The sequence below is a fragment of the Denticeps clupeoides genome, chromosome 1 (genome assembly GCF_900700375.1).
Source record: "Denticeps clupeoides chromosome 1, fDenClu1.1, whole genome shotgun sequence".
Lineage (NCBI taxonomy): Eukaryota > Metazoa > Chordata > Actinopteri > Clupeiformes > Denticipitidae > Denticeps > Denticeps clupeoides.
Window position 1 is genome coordinate 14,272,694 of NC_041707.1, and position 14,989 is coordinate 14,287,682.

Consider the following 14,989-nt stretch of genomic DNA (forward strand, 5'->3'; position numbering starts at 1 on the left):
ATGTCCACCAAACACTGCCAGATGGCAAGGCTGGTCCAATTAAGACATCGTCAGGCGGCGGATATAAATCTCCTCACAGCCTGCAGCGGCTGATAGGCTGTCTGACAACACGCGGTCTGTGGCATCCTCGCAGGAAAGACACTCCCGGCAACTCTCGCACTGGTGTCACGGGCTAATCGAAACGAAAAGCTCGCTGAAGGAGAGTGTAGGATTCACACCGTCTGATCCTAGATAAGAGGTGCGGGTGTCTCAACAGACTCCGGGCTTCATGGAAAGCCTCCATGATGTTTACTGATACAGCGCATTGATTCAAAGCATGTAACGCGACTCCGCATCCATGCGTTTCATTAAGCCTGAAGTCAGTGTAATATACAGTTCACCTCAGAAGTCCTGACCCTTTATTTCCGGATGGTTTGCAATCGGCTGCCTTCATTTGTCTAGCCTTCCTTGATCTTTAAATGGGAAAAAAAGCTCCTATTCCCAAGAACAAGAATGTACATTTGATATTAAGAGTGCTGTTAATCATTGTAACAAAATTATTAAACAGGTAAAGTGCTAATAGATTACTGCATTTATGATCTATGACACACGGAGAGACGGCCTGTATCTGGTAGTTGTTTTTTTCAGGCGCACAGAGATCGGAAAGTGTTTTAATATGTGAGAAGAATGTAAAGGTGTACCGATGATGGATGGATTCAGCTCATCAGTGGCAACTGACTTACCCAAATCCAAGCACATGCCACCTGCAAGACTCTGTCTTTGTGCGCAATGCACCATGTCAGGTTGCCCTGTGGTCAGCACGCTTGGCACCTCCTGATCAAGGTCACATGTTGGGATCGCTCCTCTCACACAATTAACCTACTTTCACTCCGGTAGAAGCAATCTGTGGGGAAGCAATTAAAGGCCTGGCACGTCCTGCTGCGTGCGGTTTAATATTTTCTGGAAACCTTGAATGTTGAACACGCTGTAAGCATGCCTGTGCTGGCATACTTCCTCTGCTGCCTCCAAGACCGGAAAATTCTGCAATTATGGTCCAATCACTTGCTAGCAGAAGGACAATGAAGACATTCTGAGATTGCCACGTCCACTAAATCTTTCAAAGTCGCATTAGTGAAGCACTGTAGAATTTCCTTTGAATTGATCCAGTGACTAATTCCAAGTTCCAGAGTGGTATGTTTACCAGAAAAGCAATATTATATCCTCACAAAACACCCTTGTAATCATCATTTATTGAAATACATTAATATTTTAGCATGATAATAATCAGTATGTCCATCTATTCACTTTTGAATGTTGCAGTCATTTCCAATTATTATGTTACGTGTGTAAATATCTAACAACCAATAAAATTTCTTAATTTTGTTCCCACAACAAAAAAATTATAAGAATTGATTGCTTTTAATACAATTGAACTGATTAGTTTAAGTAGTTTTGAATAGTATCAACTGGCATTAATCATATTTTCTAAAAAAAAATCTACAAATGAATGATATTACCAACCTCAAACAAGCAGACTTATTGCATTCAAGATCATTTGCGCACGTCAGAAAGCAAGACAGAAGCTTTAATTAATATTCTTGTAAACAAACAGCTTTGTCACTAAGCAGAGGGACATTTGTGTTCATGTTGAAGGGAATCTTGAATGCAGAATTAATTCCGTGAGATCAGGACACGTCTCTCCAAGTGACTGCAGCCAGGATCTTATTTATGACTGGAGACACTACAGCCCGGCAGTGGTCCTATGGGAGGAGCACTATGGGAGAAACTAATGTACGTGATCTGGGAAACTAATATAGTTTTTCAAATGAAAAATTATCTAAATTCCCAGTCAAAGGTTTAGACATACCTAGAGTCACAGAAGAAAGTTATTTTACTTAACATTACATCTGCTTCAAACCTTGTCACTGCAGTATCCATAATTACACACAGTGATGTCAAATTCAAATTCAAATTTTATTTGTCACGTACACAGTCATACACGGTATGATATGCAGTGAAATGCTTTAGCGACTGCTATAGATCACAGTATAGCAAATATTGCACGTATACAATGAACCAATACGCATATTTTGCAAACGATATCTGTCTTTGTCTTATGCTCTCCTCGAACATAAATATTTGATTGCATTTTAGCTTGCTTTTTGTAACAGCCTTTTTTTTTCCCCCTCTTTTTGAAATTGATTTAATTTTTTTAAACTTCATCCTTAACTACACAGAGCAAAAACTGAGCGGTTCAGGGTGCCTTTTACTGCATGTTCCACTGGTATAACTATGCACCTGACAAATAAAAATCTTGAATCTTGACTGCTTTGTATTCTGTTGGCCAGCTTCATGAGAAGCTCATTACTTGGTCGAGCTTGAGGTCGATGAGGGAAGCCAAGAGTGTAAAATGTTCATTACTTTAAAGAACCTGAAATACATTTTAATTTTTGTTTATCAAATAATGCATGTTGTTTCATAGTTTTGAGTTTTCAGTTGTTCTAAAAAGTAACATTTTTGACTGCAATGTAGGTGTAATGTTGTGCATGTCTACATTATGGTCAAAAGTTGCTTCATAAAACAGGTATAATGGAGAAAGTAAATGTGCAAACACCAATATTTGTGCGAAGCTGCCATACGGCAGAATGAATGCACATTGTTGTGTATGTGGCAGAGAGAATGTATATTTTGTACACTTTCCACCACTCCATGACACTCCCTCCATTACAAACACAGAGGAACAAAACCCACTGACACTCCGGAGTGTAAGAAATGTTCATGTGGGTTTGTTTACTGACCTTGCTGTCTCCCTGCTGGCAAGAAACAGTCAGAGGCGTTTCTCTCACTCTCCTCCCTTGGATAAGTGGTGCAAGGTGACTTCTATTCCTGTACCACCTGCACGGGGCTATTACACTTCATTGGGTCGCTCTTTCACCTGTAACGTGCCCAGAAGGAAATGAAAGTGAATCAAAGGGTTGTTCAAGATCTCATTGTCTTTTGCGTCGCACAAGAAACAACAAAAAAAAAATTAGGCCATCAGGTTGTGCTGACAAACGACCGCGCCTTAAAGGATTCAGTCATCAAGTTGTCAGAACTTTGTGAAAGCATCTGGCTGTGCATTCTGTGGTGACAGTAATTGCACGACGGGGCCATTCATGGGCAATCTGGCAGAAGTCCGTCACGGCTCTGATTAGGATGGTGACCGGACTCTGAGGAGCTTCAGGAACGTTGTCTCGCTAACAATAATACCCATCTGAATTTAAAACTCAAATCTAACATTTTCTGTGGATAATTATGACAACAAAGGTCAAGGGGAGGGGACCTTCTCATCTCCAGGACACTTCAACAGGACAAAGCCCAGAGTTCGTTCACAGCAGTTTGCAGTTCTTAGATAATCAGAGGAAGGATATGAGCTCATGGCAGCAACATCCATTGATAATACACCTTTTTGAGAAGCTGAACACAGTCCTGTCATCCTCCGCTCCAGTAGAGCATTTCTTTTTTATGGGACAGGTCAACAAGAATTTTTTTCAATAAATATAATTTTTGTGTCTTATTTTTAACTGGGTTTATTCATTTTTTTTAACAACATACTAGCTTTAGGAACATTGCAGTGAGACACTGTCACACTGCTGAAGGCCACTTCAGGGGTATTCCAAAGGACTATTTCCCACTTAACCCGGGAATTAAAGCCTTTAAACTGTACAAGGTATCATGTGCATACAATTGACAGTTAAGAACGAATGCAACAGTCGTTATAAAACATTTAGTACATAAAACAAAATTAACAAAAACTACTAATAGACATCACTCCTTACCCAGTACTAAGTAAAAGCCAAGCATGATGTAAAACAATCTCAAAAGTGTAGCTAGTCTTATGGTGAGACATGAGATTTTAGTCTATTTAAAGTGTAAGGTTAGCATCCAGCATATTGGTCATTTTGCTAAAGAAAAAAACTTTTGACAGATGTTTATAAAATTAAAAGAATAGTCACAAGTTGCCTTAAAGCATGAACTAGGTTCTCTCCCTAACCCTAACCCCCACCAACCAATCAGATTTGAGTATTTGTATGGATACCACTTTGTCCGAAAGCTTCAGTTAAATTTCCACGGCTTTATTTTTATTAACATATTGGGGCGCTTTCTTCTTCAACTTATGTCGTTAATTAAAATGATGGCATGTCAACTGTAGATACAGTCAGTCCCACACACTATCTATCCGGAGTGAGGAGAGGTTAATGAGGAGGTTAAGAGCAACAAGACTGCCTGGATTAGCATGCTGGTCACCAATTTCTTCAATTACTTCTGCTGCGAGGAACATGTATTTATGAACGTGTCATCTCCTGATCCCGCCAAGCTTTGAAGTGAATATCATGTTGGTTGAAGGTCAGGAGAGGTGAAGTCTCTCAGGTTAGGTTGGCAGCAGAATCTAATGAACAAGACAGTCGCACAAATCATTAAGAATGCTTATGACGCAACGCTGCTGTGCCGCGCTGCTTGTTTTGTATATGCCCATATGCTCAGCACAGCTGGTTACATAACATTAGCGATTAAATGATTCGTTCAGATCATTTCACTGCGGCGCATGTTGCTCGGTAGGTAAACAATCGTAGCCAAATAAATGCACATAAAACATTTAGGGCTAAATGTTCAGCCTTCTGTTACACGCAACGCTACATGCAACTATGATTTAATCAATACAAAGCTATTTTCAATCATCGCTGCTGGCTGTATCAATAATTTTATTATGCCTATGCAAAAATAATTAAATAATCCTTTTAATGTGCATGTAAATTAACTTAGGTCAGGCTTCGTAGATTCACATGCCATTTCCTGAGAAAAAAAAAATTAATAAAGGCACTAGGAATTAGATTAGTTTGTTTAGAGTTCCACTTTCATTTTTACAAATATAAACACGCCATAATGTTCAAACTTGTGTGTTTGTCTGCTCTCCTTTTCCTGCTTCTCCAGTTTCCTCCTGCGGCACATAATTATAAACATTAGGTGGATTGGTGAGTCTAAGTTAAGTCATAGGTGTGAGTGTGTGCGTGTGCAAATGGTGTGTGCACCCCGAGTTGGGCTGGCGCCAGTCAATATCCAGGGATGGGCATCAGCAGCTGCGTCTTTACAATGTGCAGCTCTGACGTGTATGTTCACAATGAACCATTTTCACAATGAACCAATCAACCAAGAACAGCCTGTCTACTGTTAAGACTGAAAGGTTTCTCACTTGTCACCTCAGTGTCAACAGTTTTGTCAACAGGTGACCATCCCACAAAACTAGAGACAACCAACCATGATATTGACATATGACTGCCAAAATCTAGCCAGTTCTTCATTATCTGAATTTGTACTAATGGACAACTGATAACCCTCCACTTCTTCTGCTTTGTGGGTTCACTAATTGAAAGGTAATTACTTCATCTCAGTAATCTTGTTTAATGCCCCTCCAAAACATTGCTGGGGCCATGCAAGCTGATTGTAGAGTGAAACACTCTGCAACAGTCATTAAATCCAAAAAATCTGCATTTACTACGGTAAGCAGACATCGAAGCCCTCTATCACAAGTGTTTTTTTTCCACACAGGCATGTGAAATAAAATCTCGCTTAATTTGCTTTTGCAAAAACATATTTTAAAATAAGTACACTACCAGTCAAAGGTTTGGATGCGCCTACTCAATAAACCAAAAAAATAGCAAACAAAGTAAAAAGTTGAACATTTCAGGCTTTCCAAAGCAGCATTTCTCCTGGCTTCTCTCAACCACATTAAGTTGGGATGGTTTTCCAATAGTCCTGAAGGCTGGTCTCTTTCTTATTAAATGTATGTTCTTAGCATTTTCACAAAGCTTACTATTGCTAATTCATAATTGTACTTGATAATTTCAAGAAAGATGACTTAGAATCCAGTAGGAAATGAAAGTATTTTTGAGGGTCTCAGCTCACCTCAGCAATAAGGAGCCCCTTTAAGCACGCTGCTTGTGGGGATGCTCCCTCATGGCCGGCAGGTATGCTCATGAAAGAGCTTTGAGGAGAATGGCACATGAGAGGTGCGGAATAGCTCAATATGAATTACGCAGGGGCTTTCTACATGACAGCATCTTGACATTGCAGCAGACAAGCAAGTCAAGGTCGTGTTTGATGTTGCACTTCTGCTGGTGTCAGTTTTCTGTTTAGTAATTATTATGCTTATTTGGTCAGATTTCATTTCATTTGCTCAAGTGAAAAAGTGAAAGTGGAGTGATTGTCATTGTGAAGCACAGCACACGGTGATGCGTCCTCTGCATTTAACCCACCGCCTTGGTGAGCAGTGGCCAGCCATGACAGGTGCCCAGGGAACAGTGCGTGGGGACGATGCTTTGCTCAGTGGCACCTTAGGAAGGTTGGCGGTTCGACTTCCGAACCACTATTACAGGTCCGTTCCCTTATCCACTAGGCAAACCACTGGACCAAGTAACTTCGTATTACCAGTCAATAGTGTTATGGAGTAATACGGAGCATGTCACCCTGCGGCTTAGTGAGAGGGGTTTTTAGCTGTGTGTGCATTCTGCAGGCAAGTGTCACGGAAACAGGCAAAGGATCAGACAGGATAACTTGACCGGGCTGGACCACTGTTGCACTTGCAGAAAGTAGAGATATAGGAATTATCTTGTAGTTCATTTGAAAGAAATGCCCACAGGGCAAGAACAGTTTTGAGGCAGAGACCAAAAAAAAATAAAAAAACTTTTACAGAATAAGAGTTGCTACCTTCAGCACAAAAGCCTGATTCCTCCCTTTGAATTCAACAGAACACATTAGGCCGAGAAATGAAAAACTGCCTTTGATGTTTATGTTTCAAATATGTGAAAAATGTAGCTGGCGTAGCTCCATCTCCTCCTACGTTAGCAAAGCTCACGTGAGCCAAACCTGGGTTTGTGCTGCTATCAACTTCCATGGTCTTGACCACTAGTAGTTGCAAACAGCTTAATTATAATTTTGTGCAACATTTTATTGTCAGTAACAGTAACAGCGTTGTAACAATGGAAACAGTACTTAATTACTTATCAGATACTGAACAATAACTGTTTTTTCTTTTCTGCAATACTGTTATTTTTGCATCTGAGATTACTGCAAATGTGTAGGAATCAGCGTATATGTTTGTCATGGAGATGCCGTGGCTTCTCATGGAAGCATGAATTGCAAGACTACATGGAGACAGGGGTTTTACTAGGAACAAAGCTCAAAATACAGGACCAGATACAAAGACAAACATACAGACACAATGACTCTGCTGGGACTGTTCTATACATTTAACCTCAGGTGAACACATTTACATTTACATTTACATTTACGGCATTTGGCAGACGCCCTTATCCAGAGCGACTTACAACGTGCTTTCAAGTTACCATCGATGAAGAGATCAATTCTGGTTCACTAGGACCCCAACTATGATGCATAGTGGTAGACCAGCTAGAAGGGAGTTACAGTAATCCAGTCATGAGATTACTAAGGACTGAACCAGTAGTTGGGTGGCCTGTGTTGACAGATAAGGGTGGATTCGTCTGATATTGTAGAGAAGAAATCTACATGAGCAGGAAAGGTTGCTGATGTGAGTCGAGAAGGAGAGTTGGTTGTCTATTGTTACTCCAAGGTTGCGGGCTGTTGTAGAAGGAGAGAGCTGTGAGTTGTCCAGGTAAATAGCAAGATCCTGATGTGGTGAAGAATCTGCTGGAATTAATATTAGTTCAGTTTTGGTTGGATTGAGTTTGAGGTGATGGGCTGCCATCCAAGACGAGATGTCGGTTAGACATGCAGAGATTTTGGAAGCAGCATGTAGATCAGAGGAAGGAAAGGAGAAGAGGAGTTGTGTGGCAGAGCCCTAAATGACCTGAAGCAGGCCACAAATGTCCATGTGTCTGCTCACACAGTCAGAAACAGATTCCATGAGGGTGGTATGAGGGCTTCTTTTGGTAATGAATATTTATCAGAATTGTTTATGGCTTATGAGTGTCTGCTTCTATCTATTTCCTCCTTAAAGTTCCTGTCTTAGGAACCCCAAACAAGCATTTTGTTTAGCTGTACAGTCTTTTTTATCTCTTTACTATTACTAACTAAATGAATAGACCAGATAGGTTATATTGTTTCTTAACATACAGTACAGGCCAAAAGTCTGGCCATCTCATTCAATGTGTTTTCTTTGTTTTCATGACCATTTACTTTGGTAGATTCTCACTGAAGGTATCAAAACTATGAATGAACACATGTGGAGTTATGTACTTAACAAAATAAGGTGAAATAACTGAAAACATGTTTGATATTCTAGTTTCTTCAAAATAGCCGCCCTTTACTCTGATTACTGCTTTGCACACTCTTGGCATTCTCTCGATGAGCTTCAAGAGGTCATCACCTGAAATGGTTTTCCAACAGTCCTGAAGGAGTTCCCAGAGGTGTTTAGCACTTGTTGGCCCCTTTGCCTTCACTCTGCGGTCCAGCTCACCCCAAACCATCTCGATTGGGTTCAGGTCCGGTGACTGTGGAGGCCAGGTCTCCACTTTTTGTTAAGTACATAACTCCACATGTGTTCATTCATAGTAAATGGTCATGAAAATAAAGAAAACACATTAAATGGGAACTTTTGGCCTGTACTGTACAGTATGTTATTATTGTGCCACATTTTTCTTGGGCAGAGTTAGGAAAATTCAGTTGCTTTTTTCTTTCTTCATGGTCCCATCAAAAATAGCAAGCAACTAACAGGTGAATAAAATTTAAATACATACGCGCAGACTCATCCGCTCTTTAACTAACTTATTTACGATGCATTGAGGAATATTGCAGTGTGCCACTGCAATATTCCACTGGCACATGCAGGCAGATCAAATTCTAGATGGCTCCCGCTCAGAGCTCACATTCATCCAGCATCAACTCTGGATCTGGCACAGAAGCTGGCCCAGACCTCCTTTCTGGCACCCATTTCTGTCTGTGAAGTGTGACTTGAATTCATTTTGCGTTTGTTGTTAATAACGTGCTTCAGCCTGGCACCGCTGGCAATGCTAATATTAGCCTGCGGTTTCAACATTGTAGTTTCCATGAATTTCTCCAGGGGTAAAAAAAAAAAAAAAACAGGTCAAAATCATTTAATGAAGTCCAGGCCCTTAAAAGCTGGCCACTTAAAATGTAATGCAAATGCATGTGGATGTCATTTAAGGTTAACACTTTTTTTTTTTTTGCTTTATTATTTCTCACGCTGTCATGGCCAACGCGCCTCCAGCCCGCTAGAGGGCACCTCACCAGCCTGGGAGATGGCAACCCGGAAGAGGAAATGGAAGCGGGCGGTGGCAAGTATAAAAGGGAGGTAACACCAAGGAGACACGCCCGCTCTTTGTATGAGTTTACTCGCCAGAGACGCTAGCTCTCTTACCCACGACCTACGATAATTGAGATTCCCGTAATACGACCTTCGCCTGCCCATGACTTCGAGAATTGCCTGATCCCCTGGAAACCACGAAAGGAACCCCGACCGGAACTTCCTGACTACAACCTCTTCCTGCCCCTGACCTTGAATCTACCTGACCCCTCGGCTAAGACGGGATTCCATGCTCCCCTACCTTTCTGCCGCCCAAGACCTACTCCCGTCCTCCCAAAGATACCGAACCATCCTGAAACCCGCCGTCTTCCGGTTCTCCTCTGCCCCGGTCCTTCCCAAAGATCCCGAACTGACTCCCCGCTGCGTTGCAGCGCGTCCATTACTTCCTCATTCCTCGCCGGCCAGGCGCCCCCGGTCCTCCTGCCCCGCTCGCCCAGCGTCCTCTACTGGTACGACGGCTTATCCCCACGCCGAAAGTATGTCTGCAAGTACGTCATCGAATTCCCCTTGTGACACACGCTCAAGTGCTCCAGTTCAGTTAAATATTGCCCTTTTATTGGAGAGAAAACTAGTATTTGAGCTGTTAATTGACAACCAGTGTTTTACTCAGAGTAGAGCCACTTACTGGATATTCACAATGTTCATTTGGTAAAAGTGTTCATCGCTTTTGTGAGGTGACCTATAAACAGCTGTGCTGAAAATGCCTCTAAGGACAATACGGGAAAATCATTCGGAAATTGTTCAATAGTTCCTAAAAGTAGAGAATAATGGTGGAGTAAGAAAGAGATGCAGAGATCATCCAAATTAGATTTTTTTCCCCGGCTGCATTGACAGCTCATTCAGTCAATGGAGAGCGGCAACTACCCAAAAATCTAATATTGCTGTTCTCCTGTCTTGATGTCCCGCCTTCCCCTCCTGTCAGAAATATGAGATGAACTTTGCTCTGATGTCATCTTTGCTTTCTATCTTGCCACCTCCTTTGACGTTTTCATCAGATGAATAAATAAACCTCTGCGAGACGAGGCTGCAGGTTGACAACGTGCGTAGCAGAAGTCATCCGCCCGCTGTGACACGCTGTCAAAACAAAGACGGCGTTGGTATTCTGAGTCACCTTGGCATGATAAAGAAGACGGCAGTACATTTGCAGAATCTTTAGGTCCAGATCTTCTCACCACACACCTATTTCTTCCACGGTTCTTTTCCGTTTGTCAGATTGGTGCTTTTAAACACATCAATCCCACTGGTAGCTTCCATTTACATATCCGCTAAACTTTTATATGCATATATATATATATATATATATATATATATATACACACACACACACACACACACACACACACACACACACACACACAGTCATGGACAAATTTGTTGGCACCCCTGAAATGTTCCCAGAAAATCAAGTATTTCTCACAGAAAAGTATTGGTGTGTATTGGAACAAAACAAAAACAGGAGAAAGAAAAAAAGCTAATTTGACACAATGTCTCCCAAAACTCAAAAAATGGGCTGGACAAAATTATTAGCACCCTTATATTTGGTTGCACACCCTTTGCAAAAAATAAGCGAAATCAATCGCTTCTTAGAACCATCAGTAAGCTTCTTACACCTCTCACACGGAATTGTGGACCACTCTTCCTTTGCAATCTGCTCCAGGTCTCTCATATTGGAAGGGTGCCTTTTCCCAACAGCAATTTTAAGATCTCAATCCCAAAACATCATTGAGCCTCCACCACGTTTGACTGTAGGTGCTGTGTTTGTTTCTTTGTAGGCCTCATTCCGTTTTCGGTAAACAGTAGACCGATGTGCTTTACCAAAAAGCTCTATCCTGGTCTCATCTGTCCACAAGACAGGATTTAAGCTTACTCAAGAACATTTTGGCAAACTGTAGTCTTTTTTTATGCCACTGTGTCAGCAGTGGGGTCCTCCTGGGCCTCCTGCCTTAGCGTTTAATTTCATTTAAACGTTGAGGGATATTTCGTGCTGACACGGAGCCTGCAGGACAGCTTGAGTTTCTTTGGAACTTAGTTTGGGGCTGCTTATCCACCATCCACAATCAATTGTTCTCTTCCGTCCACGCTCAGAGAGATTCGCTACAGTCCCATGGGTTGCAAACTTCTTGATAAAGTTGCACACTGTGGACATCAAATCTAGATCTCTGGAGATGGACTTGCAACCTTGAGATTGTTGATATTTTTCACAATTTCGTTTCTCTGGTCCTCACGCAGTTCTCTTTTCCTCTTTCTGTTTTTCATGCTTAGTGTGGCACACACAGACACACAATGCACAGAACTTCTTTCCTTTTTATCTGCTTTCAGGTAAGATTTTTATATTGCCCGCACCTCTTACTTGCCCAGTTGAGTTTAAAGGTGCATCACATGCTTGAAGCAATCTTTTTTATCCACAGTTTTGAAAGGGTGCCAATAATTTTGTCCAGCCCATTTTTAGAGTTTTGTGTGACATGTCAATTCCAATACACACAAAGGGAATAAACATGTGTATAGCAGACCGTGTTAATGCAATACATCAAAGGCATTAACACGGTCTGCATCAAAACTATGAATGAACACATGTGGAGTTATGTACTTAACAAAAAATATAACTGAAAATATGTTTTATATTCTAGTTTCTTCAAAATATCCACCCTTTACTCTGATTACTGCTTTGCTCACTCTTGGCATTCTCTCGATGAGCTTCAAGAGGTCGTCATCTGAAATGGTTTTCCAACAGTCTTGAAGGAGTTCCCAGAGGTGTTTAGCACTTGTTGGCCCCTTTGCCTTCACTCTGCGGTCCAGCTCACCCCAAACCATCTCAATTGGGTTCAGGTCCGGTGACTGACCCAGTAAATGGTCATGAAAATAAAGAAAACACATTGAATGAGAAGGAGTGTCTAAATCTTTGTCCTGTACTGTATAAATATATGCATGCTGAACATCCACTTAACGTAGAGAATCTAAAAGTCCTACATAAACAAACCACAATGTCAACTATGTAGTTTGACAAGCGAAACCCATTTCTAAAGTCAGTGGCACATTGGTCAGCAGTGACGTCTGCTCATGCAACTGGCTTTTTCCTTTTTGCACTAGACTGTCAACAGTCAGCACAAAGTCATTTCCCTTCAATAACCAATGAAAACGTATGTCTATTGAATAGCGTCTTGTTTATTTTTGCCAAAACCAAAGTTTGCAGAAAATGCATCAAATCAATAATGCTCTCCAGCACTAAAATTCCTACCCTGTAGGTATAAAGATAAAGTGAATGCCATTGTGATACACAGTACACCGAGCACACAGTGAAATGCCTCCACTGCGTTTAACCCATCACCCTGAGTGAGCAGTGGGCAGCCATGACAGGCGCCCGGGGAGCAGTGTGTGGGGACGGTGCTTTGCTCAGTGGAACCTCAAGTGTCACCTTGGCGGATCAGGATTCGAACTGGCAACCTTCTGATTATGGGAACACTTCCTTAACCGCTAGGCCACCACTGCCCACTGCCCTTTCCTTAAATACCAGCAGCTTTATAAAACACAACATGAGGGTTAGTACAAACCACAAAAAAAATGCCTCAGACGGGCACTTGCTGCCATGTTCTTTAATAATGGTGTGTCCAGAATCTTCTGAGTGGCTCTTTTAAAGAGTGATGGGCTTTTGTCATGACTTGTTTCCTTATCGATCAGAGAAAACAGAGGTCTGCTGCCTTTGAACTGTAGCAGCATTTGGCCAAAAACCAGAGTGATTAATCAAAAAAAATGAGCTCACCTCCCCTAAACCAAGAAAACTGTTGACCACCATTCCCATGCAATGCTGCTGTAGCACTCAGCAGCATATAGGCTCTTGCCTATATTTCACTTGCAGGCATGACAATCATCCCATTTCCATTCTGGACAAGCCATGCTTCCTGTAATTTATGCAAATTTAATAGACGTGTGTAAACACCACCAGAGCCTGGCAACATTCTGCACAGCACACGGCAACAGACTGAGTTCATCAGTTCCCATTGTCTTGTAAAGAGGTGGACACTCTCCTTCAGAGCAGTGACCTTCAAGACTCACTACTTCCCTCCTCCATCGGAGAAAAAGGGCACAGGCGGCATGGAGGCAGCCGCCACACGTGAGCTCAGAGCCATGTGGCCTGATCTATTTAATCTAATTTGGGTCTTTGCTTGACTACGTTGGACGAGCTCTTACTCCCATTGCACTCTGATGGGTGAGAGACTGGAGTGTGAAATGCCACCTCCTCCATCAGCACCTAACTTGCTCAGCATCCACTTAGCACCTCTGCCCTGACCTTTTTGAACATCCCTGCCAAATGACATCTGCCAAAAAAAAAGTTAACTTATTACGCTGCATAGTCACATAGTCACAGCAACATTTTAGTGATTTTTATGTGAGTTTGTGAGCGAAATGGTCTTATTTAGACCTTTTCACAGTGATGCCATGATGATTATAGTTGAACTGTGATTGCTGCCAAAATCTATTCATATTTCGAAATAAATTTTTTTCAAAACTAAAAGGTTTATGACATTAACACAATATCAAATATATAAAAAAAATATATATATTTTTAAACAAATTTCAGAGATTTTTACCTGTTGTGTGCAGACTAAAACAAATGAAAAGCAGGACCGACTTGCCATCTTCTAATTTCATGATTGGCCAGTTCTGCTTTAATGAAAGTCTGATTGAACCGTCTGCGGTTACCCTTGTACTGTCCACTTGGTGGAGAGTTTTACAGGGGCAGCACAATAAGCAGTGTGATTACTTTTTCCAGGAAGTAATGAGTAAAAACTAATCCCATTACAGCCAGAGAGAAGTAATTAGTAATATGAAATGGGCTACTTTCTTTCAACCGCCACCTCGCCTTGCTCCCTAGACTCAGCGTGTCTTCAGTCTATATGCATGTCTGTATGTCTTTGTACATCGTTCCCCACGCTTCCTGAGGGCTTTGTTTCTAATTTGAAAAGGGCCCTGCACAAGTGGTGCGAGCAAAAGAAGCAATTTGTTAGGGGGCCATGGAGTACCCTCATAATGCTTCATTAAATTATACCTATTGTCCAAGCCAGTAGAATTCTACTCCCAATTGTGGGATTCTGAGCATCCAACTGCAATCCGGTATTTCCTTTCTCACTGCAGAGCATTAATTTAGAGCCTATAGTGATTTCTGTCTTCTCCACGCTGCTGCCGTAAGTGTTCCATTATCCTCCTGTGCATGGATAAACTAAATTGGTTTGTATTTCTTTTCAGTGTGACTTGATTGGCCATATTTTATTGCCAATGAGCAGCAACAAAAAGTTGCTGTGGAGCGAGACAATATGCTGCTGTTAAAAGAAGTTGGCAGAATTATGAAGGTATAGCAGGCTTGTAATAATTAAAGCTCCTTTCCCCTAAATCACTATGAATTCTATGGACTTCTCTGTTCTTCTCCACAGACCTGATTATAGACATTAAAGGCCTCAATGCTAAAATCTTAAATCTAACAAATGTGGACTATCTGAGGGCTGCTTAGAAATAATTAAGATGCTTGAAATTATTCCAAGCAATGTTCAGTGAAAGTGAAGTGATTGTCATTGTGACACACTGCAGCACAACACACGGTGACACAACGACACTTGTCCTGTGCATTTAACCATCACCCTTGATGAGCAGTGGGCAGCCATGAAAGGCGCCCGGGGA

General features: G+C 41.6%; 1 protein-coding gene across 2 annotated transcripts in view; it reads right to left on the minus strand.

Annotated features, from left to right (window-relative positions):
• The window catches only part of LOC114789235 (leucine-rich repeat and fibronectin type-III domain-containing protein 2), a 92,460-nt gene that overhangs the window by 56,380 nt on the left and 21,091 nt on the right, over nucleotides 1–14,989 (minus strand). For both annotated transcript variants that reach the window (XM_028978433.1, XM_028978442.1), the window contains exon 2: nucleotides 2,778–2,914. The gene's annotated coding sequence lies outside the window, so the exon portion shown is untranslated. The remainder of the gene's footprint in view (nucleotides 1–2,777; nucleotides 2,915–14,989) is intronic.